Raw genomic sequence first — 7170 nt, forward strand, 5'->3', positions numbered from 1 at the left:
AGGAAAAATGATGGTTGTTATATTATATTGTTATTGTATTCAGATGGCATGCTTGTTGCAGGTTCTAACATGAAGTAAATAAATGTTCTCAAAGGAAAATTGGAAAATTCATTTGCAACGAAGGATTTGGGTGCTACAAAATAAATCCTTGGTATGAGAATAAATAGAGATAGGAAAAATCACAAATTAACATTGTCTCAGAGTGAGTACATAGAAAAGGTGTTGGAAAGATTTAATATTCAGAATGAAAAACCAATTACTACACATTTGGATAGCTATTTAAACCTAAGTAAGGAGATGTGTCCCAAGACTCAGGAAGAGATGGATGATATGTCCAAAGTTCCATATGCATCCGCAGTTAGAAGCTTAATGTATGCAATGGTTTGCAAAAGGCCTGATATTGTACATGCAATGGGAGTTGTATGTAGGTACATGAACAATCTAGGAAAATAACATTGAATGGAAGTGAAGTTTATTCTCAGGTATTTGGTTGGTGCCACATATCAAGCATTATGCTTTGGTGGTTTAAACATTTCTCTACATGGATATGTTCGTGAAAATATGGTAGGTGATGGAAATAATATAAGGAGAACCATAGGTTATGTGTTTACTGTAGGTGGAACAACTGTCAATTGGGTTTAAAAATTGCAAAGTGTTGTTACACTCTCAATGATGGAAGAAGAGTATGTTGCTGCTAAAGAGGCTAGTAATTAAATGATTTGGTTAAAATGGTTTCTGGATGAATTGGGTAAGAAGGAGGAGTTGGGAAGGTTAGACAGTGACAACTAGAGTGCCATTCATCTTGAAAAGAACTCTACATTTCATTCCAAGACTAAACATATACAACTCAAGTACCATTTCATATGGTCAGTGTTGGAAGATGGACAATTGAAGTTGGAAAAGATACACACGAGCCAAAATTCTGCAGATATGTTAACAGAAGTTGTAACCAGGAAGAAACTGAGATTCTTCTTAGTTTCTATTGGTCTTCAAGTATGATGATGAAGATTATAAACAACCAGGCCAAAGTGAAGTCATTGTCCAACAAATGAAGTAGCGGTGGAATTGCTATCATCAGTCTCCAAGTGGGAGATTGTTGGGTGTGGAGCTTAATTATATTTTTTATTCAGAGGTATCACCATGTTGGACCCCAGTTTGTAATGAGGTGACAACATCGCCCATCATTTGATCACTGTCAAGGGCATGTGATGGTAATTTTTATGAGCCCCCCTTGGCGGGGGTTCGGGGATGCTGCCCGTGAAGCTAAAAATAGTTGTAAAATATTGTAATTTCATATTCAATCCGAGTCATTCATTAGGTGGATGATCTGATGATAGAAGTTATTTTCAATTTAGGGTTTTTTTCCCTAGAAGGAAAACCCTCACTATATGAGGGAATTGTATTGTGGCTATATAGATGTGTATTATGAGCGAGAAAGAGAGGAAATTTTGTGAGAGGGAAAAGGAAATTACAACGAATTTGTTGTAGGTTGGATCTCTTCATTTCGATGGATATTATAAAGGAATGACTAGTTATTTGTTCGTGGATGTAGCCCAAATTGGGTGAACCATGTATATTTGTGTCTCTCTTGTTTTATACATTTTCTGTGTTTATGTTTCTACAATATTTTATGTGTTCCATTTCTTTGTAATATATCATTTTTTACACAGTGGTCAGTGCCATAATCAGCGGTCGGCTGAGGAAATTTTCAACATTATTGGTGCTACCCTTCTTATACTTAATTTTTAAATGAAATTGTTGCAAATATGTGGACCATTTCTAATGGTGATCATTTTTCAACTTTCCTTGTGTTTGTATGAACTGCAGGGGTTTGTGGTCTATGCGGATGATCATTTCCTTCCCCAAAATGTAATTCTTCCATTGTCGGTAGGCCTACACAATGGAATACATCTATTTTTCATAGGAGGGATACTTTCAGACTGTATTGGAAAGTGTCCCACTATGATACTCTATCGGATGTCCATGTTGGGTAAGAAATGCACCAATTGCATAGTTAGAGGCATCTGTATCAATTTTAAATAGTTGTTGCAAGTCTAGTAATGTGAGCACTGATGCAAAGTAGAGGTGATGATTCAACTCGGTAGACAACTTCTATTGGGATTCAGATCAAAAGAAATTTTCTTTCCCTCTGCCCTTGCGGAATTGACTCAAAGTCTAACTGATATGAGAGAATCCCAAAATGAACCTGTGATAGAAATTTGCAAGACCTAGAAAGCTGTGGAGCTCTATTAGAGTTGTTAGGGCTGGCCAATCCTAAATAACTTGTATCTTGGCTAGGTCCACATGCACACCCCGCTCATCAATGATGTACCCTAGATATTGAACCTGGGTCATACCAAAAGTGAAATTTTCCAAATTGGCACACAATTTGTGTTGTCACTCAAATATGGTGTAGGTGCTCTTCCCAACTCTGGCTGAAGATCAGGATGTTGTCCAAATACACTACCGCGAATGTGTTAGTGAAGGGATGAAATATGTCATCCATCTGCCTCACAAAGGTTGGAGGGCAATTCGTTTACCCAAAAGGCATGACCAACCATTAGAAAAGGCCCTATTTAGATTTGAAGGAAGTCTTCCATACATTGAAGGGTTCGATTGGTACCTAGTGATAATCAAACTTTAAGTCAATCTTGCTGAAATATTTGGTCCCCTTGAGCTGGTCCTAAAGGTCATCAATATGTGGGATTGGATACCTCTTTCGGACAATGATATTATTCAGCGCTCGATAGTCAATACACAACCTCCAAGTTCCATCCTTATTTTGTACCAACACAATCAGGCTCCCACAAGGTGATGAACTTGGCTTGATGTGTCCTTTCTGCATCAACTCCTAAATATGCCTCTTGATTTCATCATTCTCTAGAATAGGGCATCGGTAGATCAGTCCATTTGGTAGTGACATGCTTGGGGTCAATTGATGGAATGCTTGACCTGACAGTGTAGGGGTACCCCTGTGGGTGAGGTGAAGATGTCCCTATACTCCTCCATGACCTTGTCCATCTACTGTTTCCATATGGAGGAACCCTGTATAGAGGATGTGGATGTGGCCACAACATTCCTCTTTTCATGAGGGAAAATCATAAGGAAGACAAATTTCTTGGTCTAGGAAATGATATTACTACATTGTTTAGCAAAGATAAAAGAAAAGGTAGTAGGCGACACTACCTATGGTATCCTGTACAATTTCTAACCCAAAGTAATAATAACATAACGAGGTCTAGATTCATATAAAATAAGATGATTCCATATGTATGACTGACCTAATAAAACATCACATACTTCCAGAGGGGAAACATCACACAATACCTCATCTGCAAAGGGTTTGATGCTATAAGGCAGGCGACACTACTGCTTGACACGAAGATCTCACGCTTGGTGGAGCCACCCAATGGTGTATAGCTATGGGTGTAGGGTTGTTGGTAGCTTTATTCACTTAATGACCTCAGATGAGATCAGGTTCTTCTGGCTCCCATTATTAATGATGAACTTCACCGATGAACCCTTTACCCGCATCTGTGAGTGTAAGAGGCGCTACCCCTCCTCTAGATTCTCGGGTTTTTCCTTTTGGAGATTGGTGGTGGCCACCATCGCAGTGGGTTTTATGTTAATGATATGCTTTTCCTTGTTAACTCCATTGTAAGGTTCTGGCTCAGAATGAGAGCATGTATCTATCTTTGAGTCTTTTAGCTCGACCGCTAGTGCCTGCTTTTTGTGACATTCATTTGTGTTGTCAGTTGGAGTATTATGGAACTTATACCACTTGATGATGTCCTTATTTTCCTTCCTATTATTCTTGGCTTGCGGCTTCGAGGAGTTGTTCTAGGGGGTTGAAACCTAGCTCTACCCTTTGCTCTGTGTCTTGGGGGTGCCTTTGCTCTACTTTGGGTTCACAAATCCAAAGTATTTCTTCTTCTGCTTTATGCTCAATATTGGAAGAATATCGGTATGCTACACCAAATGAGGAGATGTCCAAGAATTCCATTTCCTCATAAATGTATTTGTGCAAAAAACTGTGATACTTGAGCATCATATGTTTCTCAGAATATTTGATACCCAATTTTGTGCGCAGGGTATGGAAAAGATTCGTGAGATCATGCACATCTTGATCCCTTTTCTGTCGTAGCAGAGTCCATTGTATGTACTTGTCGTCATAGCTCCCAACATGGTAATATTGTTCCTTGACAACATCTTAGAGAGAGTTCCAAGAGGGTATGACTGAAAAAGAGAGGGTTCCTTGGCCTAACTCTCACAATAAGTTTCCCACTAGTCCTTGACATGGGGGGTGTCTTTAAGTAATGCAAAAGTAATCTTCTCCTTTTCGGAGAAATTATGGACCAAAAAATAACCTTCTAGTAGATTTAGCCATTTATATACAACATCTACATCTATTTAACCTTTGAATATATGGATATTGAATTTAAGTTGTACCTTGAAGGGGGATATGCCTCCGAAGTGACTACTAGATGAAGAGGCATCGCTGGTTGGTATCCACCCAAGAATCCAGGAAAAAGTATCCATCATTTAGTTCCTCTGTTGCTCAATGGATTAATCAAGCAACAATTTGATGGGATCTCCTACTCCCTCGTATTTATTTTCTTTTGCCATGGGAGTTCATCAATGTCAACAGGGTTGGTATTGCAAGGGCTCAATTAGTTCAAGTCCAAACTCCTTAAACCTTGACCTCATAGGGGACATGCACAAAAAAATAGAGAAAGAGAAAATCGCTGTAATACCACTGATCCAAAATTATGCAAGAATGAAACATAATAAAATATAAACATAAACACAAAGATGCAGCATAAACAAATCTTCATTTTATTAATATCAAACAACAAAAAGATGCTTACATACATAATGGAAATAAATTAGCTCGGGCGATGGTAGCTTATCTATGAGAAGAGATGTGGTAGCTACATGCCTCTGAATTGTGTTACAATGAGGCTCAAGGGCCTTTTTTATTATTGAACAACAAAGGGAAACCCTAAACAAACATAACTGTAACCCTAGGAGATGGAACATCAAGAGTTTATGGGCCCTGTTGGGGTTAGTTGGACAACCAACTTCTCGGGGTCATAAATTGGTCATATAATCTCTGTTTTGTGTGTACAATACCTTGTTATAAATGTATCTCTGAGTACTACAATATTTGTAGCAAGAAGATTACCTATAACTATGGGTCTGCTATGGACCTAAAAAAAACATTTTTTAGGGGGTCAAAACAACTCCAGAAGTTTAGGACCCAGGAAAAATGCTAAAAATAATTAATTGTGCTATAATCAAGGAAAATGATGAAACCTACTGGAGGTACAAGTGGAATAGGTTGGTGTCCACCAATATATACATGGATCAGGCTAACCAACAGAACTTACTTACTACAAACTAACATCCTACATGGCTTACAGGACACTCAGGGGCCAAAGGACCACCACAGGTGACCGAACCTTGAGCGAGATTGCCTTTTTAGTGACTTAACAACCCAACCACATGCATAAGCATAAAATGGTGAGGATGTGACCCTCCAACCATATGCACAAGCCTTCCTATGAATTTGTGACCTAAATTGCTCAGTTCAGTGTCTATGGTCACAAGATTTGAGCCACAATGTCAGGCCAGCCTCTAGACCACTGCCCAAAACTTACTAACACTTTCTATAATGATAAAATACTTGAAGACAATGCCAATCATACCAAAATTGATCAAGAATTTATCCTAACCAGGCCTAACCATGATAGTCATTTCATCAAATATATGATGAACATGTAATCTACAGGTCATGAATGCATATCTGAACATAGGAGTTTGAAACTTATCTGGGAATCATCAAGAAGATCTAATGCCCTCTCATAATAGTTTCAATAACATCTATTAGCCCATGCATTAAAAATCCATCAAATACTTATCAAATCTTGAATCGGACATAAATACAGTAAATTGCAAGTCCATGCCTATAACTAACATATAACTAGATTATTAACCATGAAATAACAACCATCAAATCACCATGATAACATGTACAAATGATCATAGAATACAATAGGAAAATAACTCTTATTAATTGATGAAAAAGCCAACTAAGACAGGGACTTCCACATACCACCCTACCATAGATTGTGTTGAACCAAATCCTTCTTTCAGCCAATCACCCCCATGCCATATTCCAAGCATGAGTGTGGGAACTCAAGACATAAACAACTAGGGCCTCCCAATGATTAAACCACCTACACACTCATACTCCCACGATATCAACAAAAACTGTCAAGAGTTCACATAAGCTAACCAAGACATAAACAACCAAGGCTTCTCAGATATTAAACCACCTTCACCCTCAAGCTACCGCGATTCTGCCAAAACTAGTCAAGAAATCACTAAGCCCAAAACAAGATTGGATGCCTCAGAGTTTCTTCACCAAGTGAGGGTTTCCCAGAGATTAAACCATCTCCACCCTCAACCCTTGGGATTTTTTTGAGATCACCTCACGTGGTTCAAAAACCTTTAGATAATCCAAAGTTCAACCAAACAAAAGAATCCCATCACAACATGTCTATCTAGAAATGTAAAGGCACATATAAATCCATTGTCACACCCAAAAAAACCCATGTCATTGATAGTAGGAGAACCAAATACACAAATGCATGTACCATGCATTCACAAACCATCTAGGAAATCATACATGCAACCTGTTACCTGCAAGTCTTCCTATAGAAGCTGCTTGATCCAACCTTCCTTGCTTGTCCTTTTGCTTTCCTTGTCCTTCCTTTTCCCTCCTTTTCTTGCTTTCTCCAATGCTAAAGTGCTCCAAGAATTCTCAAAGTGTGAAATAGTATGAGAGAATAGAGAGAGCTCCAAACTTGAACTGAAAAAATATGAACTGATCCTCAAAATCCTTTTTATCATTGAGGCCTCTATTTTCTTCAATTTCCTATATATTTTCCTTCAATTTCCTCTCATTCAAATTTGTGACCTTTCATTGCCCTTTTATCCTATTTTCATTTATTTTATAAACAATATGCCAATTAATGCCTCTTTTCCTTTGCCAAAGCCTTTGCCAATTTCCTTAGCCATAATAAACCAAAAGTCACACCCACTAGGATGTTTTGCCCAACATTCATCTTGGAATGTGTGTCCCATGACCTTGGTCTTATTTTTCCT

Source organism: Pinus tabuliformis, chromosome 8, assembly GCF_031772625.1.
Source record: "Pinus tabuliformis cultivar Carrire ecotype Pingquan chromosome 8, CPIR1, whole genome shotgun sequence".
NCBI lineage: Eukaryota > Viridiplantae > Streptophyta > Pinopsida > Pinales > Pinaceae > Pinus > Pinus tabuliformis.